This window comes from Anoplophora glabripennis, unplaced genomic scaffold, assembly GCF_000390285.2.
Source record: "Anoplophora glabripennis isolate ALB-LARVAE unplaced genomic scaffold, Agla_2.0 scaffold1331, whole genome shotgun sequence".
In the NCBI taxonomy this organism is placed as follows: Eukaryota; Metazoa; Arthropoda; class Insecta; order Coleoptera; family Cerambycidae; genus Anoplophora; species Anoplophora glabripennis.
The window spans coordinates 36,599-54,897 of record NW_019417412.1 but is presented as its reverse complement, the minus strand read 5'-3'; positions in this window follow the sequence as shown (position 1 = coordinate 54,897).

Sequence of the window (18,299 nt, the reverse complement as noted above, 5' to 3'; positions counted from 1 at the left end):
ATGATATCTTGACAAAATAAATATCTGTAGGTATACCTATATACCTTTTATTTAAGCATGCCTATACACATAAACAAATATAAACATTTTTACAAAATATAAAATAAATGACGTCTATTTCACTTGATTCATCCATATTTCAAATAGTTCCCACTGACTAAGTAGTTGCTCTTCAAATTATATCGAAACGTATAGCTCCATGTTCCATTTTCTTAGTTCTTGTCCCTTGTCCTCTTGACCACTTGTCTATAATAGGTAGGTAGTGGATATAACTATGTTTAGGTAGGTGTGACGCAAAATTGGAAATCTCTTTACACATATCATTTTAAACATTTTGCATCAATATTCATTATTTTATATGCACCTTACAATAACCACAGCTGCACACACTACAAATTATCACATAAAATAGCGTCAAAGTAAAGATGGAGAACAACGAAGCCAGGCAAACTGACAAACCGCAAACCTAACCTAACATAATACGAATTGAAAGCGACACACGGGAAACAAATAAACTCGGGCTGTTACGCGCAGTCTACGCAAGTCACGAACATACATTTTTTCTAGTCTTGTGTTGTAAATATGCTACCACAATTTTTTTTTCTGTTTATGTCTGTTTAACAAAGGCAAATGAACTAACGCTTGAGAGGGATTGGGGATTGAGAGCAAAATTTAACTAATGCCGAATGTTCCATAAGATAAGCAAAAAAAAAGCAAAGGGTTGTTCGTCTGTTATGTTTCCGAGATTGAAAGGGAATGTTTCGAGTAATGTTTCAAACTCTCTTTAATTGGAACGTTTCGGCTATGTTTCACTAAATAAGTTTTCAAGTGCTACATTTCTGTAATGAATCAGAAAAGTTTCTAGTTAATATGTCAAATGTTTAGTGAAACAGCTCATTTGCAACGTTTCATTTACGTTTCGTGTTTAGTAGGTCTGTATCATCTACGATATTTTGATTTTTGTAGATGCCATTAAGAGGAATAAAATGCTTAGTCGACATTGAATTGAAGATAACAAATGTTTTAGGATAAGTATCTATATTTATATACTATACTAGCGGCCCGTCCCGGCTTCGCACGGGTGGACATTTATTTTAAACATTTTGGGATATAAAAAATATAGCCTATGTTACTCAGGGATAATGTAGTATTCTAATGGTGAAAGAAATCCGTCCAGTAGTTTTTGAGTTTATTCGTAACAAACATACATAAGGTAACTGAGCCAATAGCTGACACTTTAAGCTAAGTGTTACAGGTTGTGGCAGCCTACANCGCAGACAACACAGTCATCTATCCCCGTCGCACTCAAACAAAACAAAGTGAGTCCTTTCTTTCCTAGCATTCCTAGTTTTTTGCATGTTTACATTTACTCTCGATTTGTACTAGCAGCAGACAAATTTCAGACTTTATTAGCGTTGTATTTTTGTAATCACAAGCAATTAAGGTAACTGAGCCAATAGCTGACACTTTAAGCTAAGTGTTACAGGTTGTGGCAGCCTACAGTGAATTTTTAAGAAATATGGATCTAATTTATCATCTGTAATGTAGTTATAGTTTCATGTGAATTGTGGAAGTTACCATTTTTGCAGTTACACATATTTTATTATTTATTTGTTTTAATTTATTTGCCCCTATCAAAGCTCCAGTAACTGACACTCTGATTTTGAGGCATACCCAATAAATGAACCAATATCTGACACTCAATTTTATGTCCAATCCAATAAAGAGACCTATAACTGACACCCCAAAAAAAAAAATTGTGTATTTATTTTCAGAATACATAAAAACATTAAAAGTAATCAGAGTATTTTATAAATTCTGGAACTTTAAATGCTCCTCTCTCATTTGCCTTCACTGGTTCTTGAATCTTTTCCGTAATATCTTCCAAATCGTAATATAAGCAGTCCTCTTTAGTAGGCCATTTCCACGTGTTTGTAAGACTTTTTTGCATTACACTTATAAATGCTTTTTCATCTGTAAGTGTCCTGATCACACCAGGATAATAGTCTTCATCATACCTCACAATCACAAAATCGCCAGCTGTAAGATGTTGCAGATCAACTTTAGGAGATGTATGTTGTTTATAAATAAGTTCCTCTTCAGACTCTAAAACCATTTCCATACTTGAGTCTGATGATGACGATGACAAAACCTTTCTTTTCACTTGCTTTATTTTTTCTTTCGGTGCTTTTCGTTTTGCTTCTCTTTTTAGTTTCCGTTCCGCTTTTGCTTTTTCCTGCTCTTCTTTCATTTTCTCTTTGTTTAATTGATATTCTTTCCATGTAGTTGAGGATGCTACAGCTGGCAATTTGACTTTAGACTTCTTCATCTTATCTTTTGCTTGTGACTTTGGCCAAAATAGACATTTCTTAAATGGGGTAGGTACATCTTTAAGGGGAGTACCACCTTCATTGACGCTAGTTAAGGATGTAGAGGGTTGAGGAACATTTTCTTGCACCTGATTGTCTTCCCTAGGTATCTTTTGAACAGTTTCTGGTGGAGTTACCATTTCCACTAAATTCTCATAATTTTCTGGTTCTGGGAGAATTTCGTTACAAACGATTTCCTGTGTCTCGCTATCTAAAGTATCATTCTTCTCTTTGTTCTGTCCAGCCTCATATTCTGCTTTTATAGCTTTCCATACAAAATAAAGAGACTCATCTTTAACATCACCTTCCCATTGATGACCAACATTACTTTGGAAAGATGCTAGAGTTTCTTCTTTAATAAACCCTTCAAAATAAATTAGTTTGTTGTCTTGATGCAAAGGTGTATGTAACAGAAATCTATTATTTTCAGATCTGACTTTAAAATACTTGTCATATTTGATAGCATCAGGGTTAAAAGGCTGTAATCCAGTGGATCTGAAGCCATTGGCAAGCACTTCTGGTGTAAGTGATGCTAATATTGCCTGTTCCAGAATAGGTGCAAAATCATCTTTTTTTACTTTAGCTCCATTGTTGTTCATCCTCCATCGTTGCACTTCACCTCTCCACGCACTCTTTAATGTACGGAAAACTGCTACTTTCATGGGTTGAGTAATATGTGTCGAATTTGGACACAATGCTATCAAGATTATTCCGTTTTCAGAACATAAATCACTCAGTGGAAGAGTTAAGTGACTAGAGTGGCCATCAACAAATAAGATTATTGGCAACTCAATCTTATTCTCCCTCACCCAGGGTAGAAAAACGTTACCTATATATTCGAAGAAAGTCTGACCAGTCATCCAGCCTGTATCACTTTTTCCGATTGCCCATCCTAAAGGCATTTTATATGTAATATGAGGAGGGATCCGTTCATACTGATAGATCACCATTGGAGGTGCAACCATTCCAGCAGCATTGGCATTTATTAAAGCTGTCATGCACTCCTTGTCCTTATTAGCAGTAAAATTGTATACCGTGGAAGAACCCTTTTTTACCCTTCCTGAAGGCGATAAAAAGAATGCAGACTCGTCTGCATTAAATATACGTGCTGGGTCTTCTAGAATTGTAAAATAATTATTTTCCTCCAGGTATGATCTGACTTCTGTAAACCAGTTTCGAAACTTTTCCTCAGTCACAGCAGTTCTGCCTGAAGACAAATTCTGAGAAACCCTGTAACTGATTTCAGGGTGTCTTTTAATAAAAGAAGCATACCATTTTTTACCTGGCCTGCCATTAACAAAATTGTTTTTTCTTTTATTCTCTTTAAACAACATTTCGACACTATCAATCAGTTGCTGTTTAGTTGCTGGAAATCCACGGTCGGCAGTATGGAACAGCCATTTCACTAATGATTCTTCTTCAAATTGAGTTAAATTTGTCGGTGGTCCTTTTCTACACTCTCTTGGATATTTTCCTGTTTTCGTATAGAGAAGAGTTGTTCTCGGGACTCCAAAAGTCTTGCTAGCTGTAGCAACTGGCATTCCTCTATCAACTTCCTGTAGTGCATTTCGGAGACATTCTTGAGAATATCTTTCTTTATTTTTGGAGGTCGACATTACAACTGCAACATAGATATTTTAAATAATTTACTACCAGTAAATTATGTTTATTATTCACAATTTTGTTAAGTTTATGTTTACCAATATCTGACACAAATGAAACCAGTGCCTGACAGAGGTGTCAGTTATTAGATCGCCAATTACTTAGACAAGTTTTAATATAACAAATACTCGAAAAGAGAAAAGAAGCAAGTTAAATGTTCCAATAAACTTTATTTTTAAAAAATGGAAACACCAGAAGCTGACATGCCATGTCAGGTAATAGGGATTATAGATTTACTAGTATCCTATAGCTGACACCCCCATTACTAACCACAAATTAATTCCAGAAAAGTTTTGGCGCCTAAATTTACTTTTCTCATATTTTACTAATCACTAAAATCAACTGCAACTTACCTTTAATTGGTTAATTTTTATTAATCCACTTAAAAACAATTCTTACTGTTCTTAACAATCTTGCTTAAAAATAACTCGCAAAATCTAACCAGTCCGTCACACATATAAAACTAGGTTTGATAGTGGCAACATAAAACTCACAGCAGACAGGGATACCAACCCACAGATAAAATTAGTTCGAATGGCTCATTTTGTAGAAGTAATATTGCAACTACTTTTCAATATTACTTATTTTATCAATTTTTATATAAAAGTGTCAGTTACTGGAGTGATGTCAGAAATTGGTTCCATTACCTTACATACAAAAATACAAATCTTTCCTCTTTATAATATTAAGTATACAGGGTGATTAATTAATAATGGGACAGAGCTTAAGGGCATGTTGCTGACCTCAAAATAGATCGATTAAGCCAAATATGCCTTATCCGAATGTTGCTCCTTTTCGATCTACAGGGTGTTAAAGTTGAAAAAATATTTTCGATTTTTTTAAATATCTTGAGCATCTTTGAACGGATTGTCTTGAAAGTTTGTACACCTATGTTTTCTGAGGTGGTAATTACGGAAATGGTAACTATTTTGCAATCACATCTAGGATGCGCTAGTTGTAGTGTTCCGTCGGAGTAAACATATGTCAAACTTTTTTGTCCTTCAAAAATCTGAATTTCCAATAAGAAATTATTAAACTACGTTCAATTCTAAATAAAAAAGATATACCTGTTAAAAATCGATAAACTTAACCGTTTTCGAAATAAGAACGGTTTACTATTTCTTTACAAAATTATTTGTTTGAACGTACGCCTTTAAATAAGATGACTTAATTACGAATTAAGACAAACACGGTAACAACTGAAAATTTTATTATGCTTAAGTCTAATTACTAACGATTCTAAAAGTGGCGATCATGGTTTTCAAAACATTTTTTTATTCTCTCGTTAAAATTTTGTCTGACACTGAATAGACTTCTTTGTTGGTCTCTGATAATGTTAACAGATTCTTGTATTTTTGCCCACAGCTCTTATCGAGTATGTATAACATCTTTATAAATTAAAGATTTAACGTTACCCCAGAAATAAAAATCTAGAGGATTTAAAACAGGGCCACGCGCAGGCCAAGACACTTCGCTGCCGCGACCAATCCAACGGTTTCGAAAACTTATATCAAGATATTCTCTTACTGGTCGGGAGTAATGTGCGGGAGCACCATCATGCATAAACCAAATGGTTTGCCGTAAATTTAAAGGGATATTTTCAAGAACGAGTGGCAAGTCATTTGTTAAAGTTTCGCACTAAAACATCCTCTTCTTGCTCCGCCGCTAATACTTTAGGCCTTCCAACGTCTCGTTTAGGGCGAAATGATCCCGTTTCTCCTAATCTGTCGTACAACGTCTTGAAAAGCTTGTGGTTAGGTTGTCTGTTATTTTAATATAACTCCAAGTACCTCGCTGCTGCATGACGATCACAATAATTTTCTTGGGCATATACACATACCATGTTTCTCATTTCAACAAACGAATAATCATTATAACGCGGCATTTTAATGAAAAAAATCACAAACGAAGAAGAACTAAACTGTCTAGTATTTATAAGTTGCTTAGAATTGACATAAATAATACATGACATTTCATTGACAGCGGCCTACTTCATTTAAGTCATCTTATTTAAACAAATTCAAACAAATAATTTTGTAAAGAAATAGTAAATCGTTTTTATTTCGAAAACGGTTAAGTATATCGATTTTTAACAGATATATCTTTTTTATTTAGAATTAAACGTAGTTTAATAATTTCTTGGAAATTCACATTTTTGAAGGACAAAAAAGTTTGACATATGTTTGCTCCGACGGAATACTACAACTAGCGCATCCTAGATGTGATTGCAAAATAGTTACCATTTCCGTAATTACCACCTCAGAAAACATAGGTGTACAAACTTTCAAGACAATCCGTTCAAAGATGCTCAAGATATTTAAAAAATTCGAAAATATTTTTTCAAGATCGTAAAGGAGCAACATTCGGATAAGGCATATTTGGCATAATCGCTCTATTTTGAGGTCAGCAACATGCCCTTAAGCTCTGTCCCATTATTAATGAATCACCCTGTATAAGTATAGAAAAGTACTTGCCTTATAATACGTCAATTTAATCGCACTCGCAAAATAAACTAATGGAATCATTAGATAGAAACTATAAACCCTCCCAACCCCAAACGTAATAGCCCCCCCCCCAGCCATAATAAAGTATCAATACAGGCTTTACACAGCAATATTGTCACCTAATTGCCATATTTTTATGGAAGCAAAAAAGTTCTACGCCGCAATTTGATGTGTTGTGATTGGTCAAGCCCACATAAAGACGTTACAGTAGGTGGGTTCAGGATGTTCACTCTTTTCACTCTAATCGCTCTAAGCACGCTAAATCCGTACGTGTATTGATCTCTAAGTAAATAGCGTTAACTTCGTGAGGGTTCGGGTACTGCTTTTGGAGTTTAAAGAGTTCACTCCAAAAGTTCCACCTCTGGGATGAGAAACTTGAGAGCGAGCATGCGCATTTCCTATTTTTCCCGGCTCTACCGGACGTTTTGTTGATGTTTTCAATTCCTAGCCTCAATCTCTCATTCTGCAAATGATAGAGGCATCATTGTTACTTCTTCGTTAGTCTTCTGTGCATTATTTGATTTGATTATTTACATTATTTCTTATTCTTTGTTTCGCATTTGAATTTGCTGAAGGTTGTGGTTTGTGCTGAGTTTTATTTACATATTGAATAGAATAATGGAACGATGCCCATTATGCATATAACTGGTTAAACGCATTATCTGGTAGTGGATGAAATCGGAAATAATATCACAGTGGAGAATGTTAACGGCGTTGAAACTGTTTTATTATACAGTAATAATGGCAAGTAAACATATTTAGTAATTAAACAAGTTTTTTGGAATATAACAAGTAAGATACATTTTAATTAAAGAAATTTAATGAGATCAACCTTATACAATAAAAGTAAAGTCTACAATCACAAATTAGCATCAATTATCCCCATTTGTACGTAAGATTAGCCTTTTTCAATTTAACAAATATAGTAAAGTCCTCGATGTCACATCAACTTCAATTATTATAATATAATATAAAATAATAATTATTATTAGAGGTGGGACAAATTAGAAATAGTAATATTTTATTTTTGGACACATAAATCACGGATGTATCCATATATCCGTCGTGAACATATAGCATGAGCCCACAGTCCGCAGATGGTGCGGCGATACCACAACTCGTTATTTTTTCCAAATTCTTCGCAATTAATACATTTGTTATAATTTTCATCATCCACATTCATTTCGTCATCACTATCATCGTCGCAAAGGTGCTCTTCATCTTCACTCTCTGAAGAACTTTCTTGTAAAATTTTTCTCTTGTAAGATTTTTGTTTCATATGTTTGTTCTTCTTTTCTTTGACAACTTTGTTTGGTCTTGATTTATCATCTTTTCCAGTCTTATTGAGTTTCGCAATTTTTTTCTTTTCTTGATTCTCTAAAATAATTTTCATAGGAGTCGCAGTTCATATGGTAGCATGTTGTTTTCGCTTTCTTTGACCTGGCTTAGAAGATGGTGCAGTAGTTGGTGTCGTTGCTATAGCAGCAAAGGATACCGGAGTTCTTTGCTCATCAACAAGTTCTTGGTTACAAGCAACTGCCAAAACATATTCAGAGCATTGATCCTTATTTGATGGACCTGCCAAAGGAGATGTATGTCCTGAAATTATGGCCATACCAACAGACTGCGCATCTTCAAAATTCTGGACATTTGGGTTGGTTTTCAGCTATTTGTTCCGATTCTTGTGCCATCTACGACGCTGCCAGAAAATCTTGATCAGTGAAAACATTTGGGTTCAATGGGTAAATTCCCGTGGCTCGAAATTCAGATTCTGCTTTACTTATATTCGCAACTTGTACGTATGCTTTATTGAAAAGACCTGCACCTGAGTTATTTTAGACATTAAATGTGTCTTCATGTGCCTGTTGCATTCATGTCTATAAGCAGCTTTCAGCGGCCCATAAAAAGACACATCCAGCGGCTGTGTTCTGTGAGAACTGGGTGGTGGAATGGAAAGCATTGTGATGTGGTTTTCCTTGCAAAAATTAAAAGCTTGAAGGGAAATGTGACTGCTGTGATTGTCCAGAATTAATAACACAGGTGATTCTTGGGTAGGCTTAGCAAATGCTGCATAATGTTTGAGCCAAGTGACAAATGTAAGTCTTCATTTATCCAGCCATTTTTAGAGTTGGTGTATAATGCACCAGCTGGTCCATCTTTTTCTAATAAAGGCGTCATTCTCTGTCTGGCAAAAATAAACAAGGGTGGTATGAAGTTTCCAGCTGCACTCATCGCACACATAACTGTTATGTTGCTTCCTCGTTCGCAGCTTGTAACAGATCCGACTCTTCTTTGTCCTTTTTCGGCGAGCACTTTTCCTGGGTCTGTCACCGAGGTGATACCAGTTTAGTCAGCATTGTAGGTAAATGTTGTTGGGAATAAACTTATGTTTTTCCATTAAGTCGCCAAGTTTATCATAGAAATGTGTTATTTCTTCTTTGTTGAAAGCAGAAATTCTATTTAAACTTATCGCTTCAGCTTTGCGTATAGAAACTGAAGGATTGCGTCTCATAAAGGCGTGTACCCAATCCAATCCAGCTGTTTTGCTGCTTTGATCAAATTTGTTTTTAATATTGTTGAGCTCAGCATATTTAAAACGAACATTTGCGATTGAGTCCATAATATAGCGAACCCAGCAACTTGTTCAGCAATTTCAATTTCTTGCTGTTGGGTGAAAACGGGCTTGCGACCTAGTCTTGGGTTGCTCATGTTTTCATTTTTTGTGCCGATCTCTTAAAGTAGTAAATGGTATGTTATAATGTTTTGCGGCTTTTCTTTTGGACAAAAACCTCCTTCAATCGCAGTTTTAACAGATTGAAGGTTTTCTTCGGTCCAAGCCGCTTTAGCGGTGGTCCTTTGACGATTTCTTGGCATATCTGCAACAATAAAAAAATAAGTCACAAAGGGGTAATGGCGCTCAGATGAGCAGTATAACCCCAAACGGTCGTTTTGTAAATAATTTGAAATTTAAAAAAAATCATACACAATTGTTGAAAATTGATTGCATTATCACAAAATAGAATAGTTTTATTGTCAGAAAAGTAAAATTAATAATTAAATAAGCATTAAGTTTTGGACTTACCGACAAAACACCTAACCAAAAATTAGATCAGCGCGGCCGCAAATGAAGAAACGCACTTGATGGTCACACGACGCGAGCTGACTGTCCGTTTGCTAGTGATGGGTAGTTCGCGAACGAACGAGTTAAAACGAACGATTCTTCATAGTGAACTAAGAGAACTAGTTCCCTATTCTAAAACAATGTAGTTTGCGCGAACTATTTGTGTCGATTTTGACCGATCTTGTTTCGGTCTGTCAAAGCATAAAGCAGCGCACAGCGCATTCGTTTCGTTCATTCATTACGTCTGCTCAATCGCATTGGACCGAAATAGTTCGCGAACTAAAACAAACAATTTTTCAATACGTACGTATGATTGCGATACGGACATGAGAAGGCAAGCGCACGGAATATAAAAGTGCATCTATAATTCCTAGGATAAGGGGTTTTAAAGTTAGAAAATCGAAAAAACAGTCTATTGTTATAACCTTGCCGGCCATTCCAAGGCAAAACAGTTTATTGTACTTAGGATTCTTAATACTGTGCGTATAAACAAAGGCAGGGGAGGCTAATGTACCTACTTTAGATCGTTTTGTCTTTGATTGGATGAAAATTTACGAAAAACATTATACATTAGACTATTTTGCCTTAGTTTAGACCAACAATGTATACATTAGATTTTTTCACTTTGGAAGGAAATGAAAAAGGGTGTTATTAAAAAACGCGCGTCAGCTATTAGATTCCTTCGTCAATTGGAATGTAGTGCCTCGCGCAGCCGCTAGCCGGTAGGTATAAACTTAAATAAAGTTGTTCTGTTATACACGAGTACATAATATGTATTTTAGCTTTTTAGGTAAAAAGCGAGATATAATAAAACACAATTAACGCAATAATTCTGGTTTATTGCCTCCGAATACTGAGTTACAACATCATACAGCAAAATAGGCTTTCGCTAACTGACTCATATTGCAAGCTTAGCTAAAACGGTCCGAGATATGTTTACCTTATCTGCACGATTAGGCGGTTTCAGATGACACAAGCGAACACGGCCTTCCTGACGTAAGGGCGTCCTCGACCTTGCTTAAGTGCATCTGTAACATAACCATTATTGGGCACTATCCACAATTAGATTTGGGTAGCTAGACAAAACAAGAAAAGCCTATAGTTTAGGGACAATCATTTACTTTGCAGCCGTTAACATTTTATTAGGAAAACTCTGTTTAAGACAAAAATAATTGTATTGCCCAATTGAGGACCTCCAAAATAATTGTAGTGCCCAAATTGTGAATTTGGGGATCTCAGAAGTAGTTGTACTGCCCAAATGTGAATTTGAGGACCTAAAAAGTAATTGTACTGCCCAAATGTGAATTTGGGGACCTAAAAAGTAATTGTACTGCCCAAATGTGAATTTGGGGATCTAAAAAGTAATTGTACTGCCCAATTGTAAATTTGGGGAATTCAAAAATAATTGTACTGCCCAAATGTAAATTTGGGGATCTAAAAAGTAATTGTTTTAACTCGTTTTAACGCATACTTGTCATTAGGCAAACAATGCGTAACCTCAAATGGACCTTGAAACTTCGGTTTCAGCTTTCCTCCATACGCTACTTGACAATTTTCAATAGCCACCCTATCACCAACAGTATACGGCACTACCTCAATTCTCTTCTTGTTGAAGGTATTTCTTACATGCTCAGTAATTTGCTGTAACCGTTGCTTTGCTTTAATGTGTACAACATTGGCATTTATTATCTCCTTCCTTGCGGGAACGTCAATTAATAGTTCATCAGCCGCTTTTAAACGTCGATTTTCATCAAACATTAGGAGCCAAGGAGCGTACCCGGTTGATTTATTGACAGTGACATTTTAAGTCGTCTTCAAGATCGGGCAGCACTTTTGTCCAGTTCTTCTCATCTTTATCATTCAACACAGCTCGCATAGCATTAAATAGAGTACGCATTATACCTGTCCATTTCCGCGTGGAACTCCCGTTGCAATTAAATGCAGTTCAACAGACCACTCTTCTAAAAATTCCTTAAATTTTCCTGACTGAAAGGCAGTTGCTCTGTCAGCAATCAAGCGTCTAGGTGGGCCTAATTCTGTGAACATTTGAGCTAAGGCTTTTATGCTAGCATCAGTAGTTTTCTGTTTAATCGGACAGAGGCGAACATATTTTGTAAAAGAGTCTATTTCACATTCATTAGTCCATAGAAATGGCTGTCCTTTACGCAACAGTTTTGAAATTGGTGCCGTTAAACTAGCAAAATTCTTGATAAAACGCCGAAAATAACCGGCAACGCCTAAGAGCTGGCGAACACTTTTCACATCTGTCGGAGCTACTGTCTATACCAGAGCATTCACTTTTCGGGGATTCGGATTTACAGTTCCTCTTTCACTCATAATAACACCTAAATATTTTATCGATGTTTTGAAAAAGCTACACTTTACTAAGTTCAGCACAAATCCAGCCTTGGACAGAGTATCAACAACTAACCGTAAATTACCCAGACCTTCTTCAATAGTCTCCGCGGGATACAGCACGTCATCAATGTAAACGAAAGCGATATTGTCTTTCAACTTTCCGAGAGTTTTATCAATGACACTTTGATAACACGAAGGAGAGTTCACAAAACCAAATGGCATTCGGTTATATTCGTACAATCCGTCTGGTGGTGTTAGAAAGGCTGTAATATGTTTCGATTCTTCTTCGACTTCTACTTGAAGAAATCCCTGTTTCATATCGAGTATACAAAAATAAACAAATTTCGCTAGAGAGTCAATCTGATCTTGTATACGAGGCAAAGGATAATTGTTGCGTAACACTTTTTTTGTTTACATTCCGATAGTCTACAGTCTTGTTTCATACGAGGCAAAGGATAATTGTTGCGTAACACTTTTTTTTGTTTACATCCCGATAGTCTACACAGTCTTGTTTCTCCATTCCTTTTTTTACGAGTACAATTCACTTGGTTGTATTATTCCGGCTTGAATTTGTTGTTGTATAATATGCTTTACTTGCAATCGTTCTCCATATGCTAAATGCCGAGGTTTGTGAGCGACCGGTTGTGAATCACGTAGTATTATTTTTAACTTGCCTGTTGTTATTGCGGGTGGCGTTTGATTTATTGCATTTTGAAGGATAGTTTTTATTTCACTTGTCAATTGCTCGTCCAATCCTGACAAATTTAATTTTTTATGGTCAAAAGTGTGCGCACAGCAAATTTGAGACAAATTTGTTACTGGATCATGTACCATATCGACACTATTTTTATTTACTTCTATTTTGATTCCTGGTCGTTGGAGTCCTCTTCAATTTTAATAGTAGCATCACAAGTAGCTAACAATTTTAAAAGGTCAGCATCACGCTTGCAAACAAATTATGTTTCCCACTTCTGTATTTTTAATATCATACTCGACCAGACTGAGTATTATGTTCCAAGGAAAATCTGGATAAAACCGTTGATGGATGAGAGTTTCACATTTCCATACTCTGCTAACGACACGAACTTATCACTTGTAATTTCGAGGCAAGCACGTATTCGAGTAGCTGGTGTACCTCGCTCCGGAAATGCCACCTCAAAATCTCTGCCAAAAGAAACCCAATCTCTAACAATTGGTTTCCAGTGTTGAAGGAAACGGGCAGTTCGTCCTCTGAGAGCGTGACCAGCCTTCAAAACAATCATGATGTCGGACATTCCAAATTCCTGTTGAATTTTGGTGACATCATCCATCCATTCCACCATCGTAAACGGTGTGTCATCAGGATCATAACTTGTCAACCGAATTTGCAATGATGCTGCCGCCACAACTTCGGGTATGTGATTGGATACAGGGGTCTGAAATTGCGCCTGCGTACTTGTCGAAGCTGACTGCAGCGCCGCCTGGAATTGAATCGCTTGGGCGTTGGCTATTGTTGATAAAATTTGCATGATTTTGTTTTGAAAGTGAATATTACTTTCCTGCTGAATTTTGTACATTTCCATCATTTTAGTGTCTAGTGTCTCACTAACTCTCCCTACATCAACGGATGGACTAGTAGCACGTTCAGCAGCTTCACTTTGTTTATGGTCATCAGCCATTGTTGTCGACGTATTTTAGTTTTCACACAAAAAAATAAAGCACTTTTATGTCCTTTTCTCCTGTCCTAAAGAGACTAGGAGAAATCCCATTTCTGATGTTAGCTTTTTAGGTAAAAAGCGAGATATAATAAAACACAATTAACGCAATACTTCTGGTTTATTGCCTCCGAATACTGAGTTAAAACATCATACAGCAAAGTAGGCTGACTCATATTGCAAGCTTAGCTAAAACGGTCCGAGATATGTTTACCATATCTGCACGATTAGGCGGTTTCAGATGACACAAGCGAACATGTATAAAGAAGATACTTCGCCAGTTCGCCGGCGGTATTTTCTATTTTCAAACGAAATGGTCGAAGTATTATATTCTTTGTCTATTTACGGAGATGAATCAGAATAATATATTGGCAATGTGGATGTAAAATTCAAAATTAAATAAATAAAGAATAAAAGGGGTGTTTCAAAAACCAGTGCTTTATTTAACAAATGAGTAACAAAAATAAAATGAATGAAATATATCTACTTAGAAACTTAAATAATATACTTGGAAAATAGACAACAAAAAAGGGATAAAAATATTTACTTAAAACATTATTCTTGAGTAGATATGTCACAGTTAATATAAAGCAAAACATATTATTAATTGCGATATTTTCTATCCATTCTGGTGAATAGATAATAGTCATAAATAAAAAAAAGTGTTTTCTTTGGCAAGTAATATCACAAAATAAAAAAGTTATAGATTATGGTTTAGAAACATAATTTGTTTTACTTTATTTGATGATAATCTATTTCTCCTGTCTGTTAAAACTTGTCCGGTTTTTGAAAAGATGCGCTCACACGGCACTGACGTTGCTGTAGCACATAGTCGTTTTTTTACTACATTAATACTACGTGGATATATCTTCTCTCTTTCTCTCCACTTCTTCTGGGAACAGGGTCTTCTGTTCGAGGCAATACAGTCTCGTTCAGGTATTTGTCAAACTCAACTATCCCTGCTGCTACAGGATTCCCTACAGCTCTTACACTTTCCAATTCTTTGTAAAAATCCTCCCAAAGAGAATTTTTCGGTTGACTTGTAAATGGCATTTCTTGTTCATTTTCTTCTTGATTTAATTTAACTGAGCATATTTTCCTCGGCTATTTTACATTTATCTTTATCCAAAAACCCATATTTTTTAAACCTTGGTTCTAAAATTGTAGCTTGAGTAGTCAGTTCATTTTCCTCAAGATATTTAAAGCGGATATCAATTTGCTGCTTGACAATATCCATCATTACCCTAATTTCCTTAGAAAGAATCTCATTTAATCCGGATATTTTTTTTTAAGAATTTTTGTTAATGGAATCAGTTTTGATATTGATATGTTTTTCTCTGCGCTAATCTTGTTAGTAATATCCAAGAATATTTTAAGAATATCGACCGATTTTTCAATTATAAGCCAGTCATGAGGTGTTAATGATGTTGCCAAGTCACTACGTAAAATAGCTAATGTTGAAATAACAGCATCCTTTATTTGCAAAAATATTTCCAGCATGATGTAAGTGGAATTCCACCTCGTGGCAACATCTTGTTTTAATTTTAATTGAGGTAAATTCATCTGGTCTTGAGTAATTTTCAGTTTAAAAAGCGCATGTGAACTTCTTCTAAAATATTCACTTATGCTTTTTACTTTGGTTATGGTTTCAGTTATTTCTTTTAGCCCTCTTTGAACAATAAGATTTAACGAGTGTGCAAAACACGACAAATGTCGCCAGTTACATAGACGTATAGCAGCTAATTCATTTGCAGTGTTATCTGTTACGCAAACAATAATCTTATTTTCAATTTTAAATTGTTTCGCAGTTTCCTTCAAAAAAACATAAATATTTTCAGCCGTGGGCTTGTTAGGGAATAAAGTGCATTCTTATAATATGGATTTAAGTTCCATATTTTTACTTAAAAAATGGGCTGTAACGGCAGTAAAATTTTCATTAAATACCGATGTCCACGAATCGGTTGTTAAACACACGGCGTCCACCTCAGTAATTTGTGTTTTAACTTTTTCTAAATTAGAAAGATACATTTGTGGAGTTAAAGTGTTTGAAACAGTTTTTCTGGAAGGTAACGAATATCCTGGACACAACATGTTTACAAATGTTTTACATTCATTGTATTCTACTAATGAGAGAGGGTGGTATTCTTTAACTATCATTTTTATTAGCTGTACATCAAGATTTCTTGATTTTAAGGATGACACAGGTCGGTTTAAAAATTCTTGTAAATTAGTTTGTTTTTTTCTTTGTTCCAGAAGCAACACTTTCAGTTTGTGAAACAGTAGCTTTATTTTCTTGAAGCTCATGACTTTTTTGGCTATTAGATGCAACTACACCACTGTCGTTATTTTCAATGTTAAGAATATGATGTTTGGTATTGATATGCCTTCTTAGATTGCCCAGTGAACCACTAGAAATACTTATGTATTGACTACAGTATTTACACTTTGCTTTTTTTACGTCTTGTTTATCAAAATGATCCCATAGGACACTTTTATTACGACGACCGCTAGACAGTTTAAAAAATAGGTAATGTAAAATAATGCAACCCGCTCGTAAATATAACTAAACTATGTAATTTGAAATGATAATTTTTAAAACGCAGTGGTACATTTGCTAGCTTATTTCGGTACTCCCTCCTCTAAATACATATAAACCAATCTGCATGCACGTTTGACCGAGACAGCCGAGACTGTACGATCGTAATCGCGCCAGACAACGGGAGAACGAGAGATGCTTTTGCTGCTAGTGACTCACGTCGTCGAAAATCTAAAGTAGTTCGCGAACTAGATTTAAGAACTAGTTCATTTGAAGCAAGTAGTTCTCGAGAACTAGTTCTCCGAAATGAACTATTATGCCCATCACTACCGTTTGCATAGCTGTCTGGTAGAGGCCCCCTCCCCTCGCGCTTTACGCGACGTGGCGTGTTGCTACGTTCCATTTTGACAGAGTTACAGAGGTGAGCGGTGAGCGCCATTACCCAGTGAGCGCTATTCCCCCTCCTTACCTTACTGGGAATATTATGACAGAATGCATTCCGTAATGTACAAAAAACCTAAAATAACGCCCCCAGCTATCTGCAGTAACTTATCAGAAATGACAACTAAAGGTAAGATTTTTAAGAATGCCTAGAAATCGACTTGATTGCAGTTATTTGCAAGAAAGATATTACTACTTTCCACATTTTTTAATAAAATAACTATTGTTTTAGAGAAAGCAACCAAACAGCTAATTCAAGTGGAAGAGGAAACAGAGGAAAGTGATAACGCAAAAGAACATACGAAGTTTGAAAGCTCATTTTCTAAAAAAAAGAAAGCAGAAAATGTCTGAAACAGGGAAACATCACCAGGAAAAAATGCAAAGACTAGACAGATTTAACGACCTATTGGAAATGATGATTAATAAAATGCCAGAAAAGTAAAATGAAAAACTTTTCTCTACTGCCATTTTGGCTTAAAATAAATATAAAGGTTTTTTTGTACCTATTTAAATGTTTAGTATACAGGGTGAGTAAAAATTAGGTAAACAAACGTGCCATAGTTATCTGTCGAAACATATTTTTGATCAGAATATATTGTAAAAATTTGTTTGCTTAATATGACTCACCCTGTATAGTTATTTAAAGAATTTACTTCTTCTTTTGTTTCAGAGAATAGTAAACTATATTTTTTTTATAAATAAATTAAAAATGTGCATATTTAGTAATGTTTTATTGGTCCCTAAGAATAGATAAACTATTAACAATATTGTTTCTTTTTACAATTGCATTATTATGAATCTGTTCTTCATCATTGTCTTCTTCATTGTCGGCAGATTTTCAAGTTCGTTTCTTCTTTCTTCTGCCAGATCCACATCATTTTCTAGGTCTCCAATTAGGATACAAACATTATGCAATATACATGCACGCATTATATTTAAAACTATTAACTCAGGGTGTACTGTCTCAACATATTTCTTCTAAATCGACCTTTTAGTAGTGCAAATGCGTTTTCAATCGTTTTACTACAATATAAAGTTAAAATTTCTCTGTCTTACGGTCAAATGACCATTATTTTTAAATCCAACCATTAGATTTATATTGAGGCCAAATCACCAATTAAGTGATAATCGTTGAAGAAACTGATTTTTTGTGATTGTATTGCTTGGTATAATGGTGATCTTCTATATAAAGTGTAATCGTGGATTGAACCTGTTTCACCAGTGTATACATCAGTAAACAACATTTGATGGTCGCATACTCCTTGCAACAATACGGAGTGATAACCTTTTCTATTTACATAGGAATTTGAATTTGTTTTCAGTGCCACAATCTCTATGTGGGAACCATCAATGCATCCTATGATACCTGAAACAAGTATATAAGAGATAATATAAAGAAAAAATATAATAATAATAATAATATAAATACCTACTACATAGTAAAAATAATATCGATTACCTTCAAATCCATTCCTATAAAATCCATTTGAAATTTCAATTTGCCTTTCTCTGCTAGGCCATTTGATAATATAATGCGTATTGACATAGCAACCTGCATGTGCGTTGCAGAACATCCCAGCATGTTGACTTCGTTATCCCGAATCTATCAGAAAC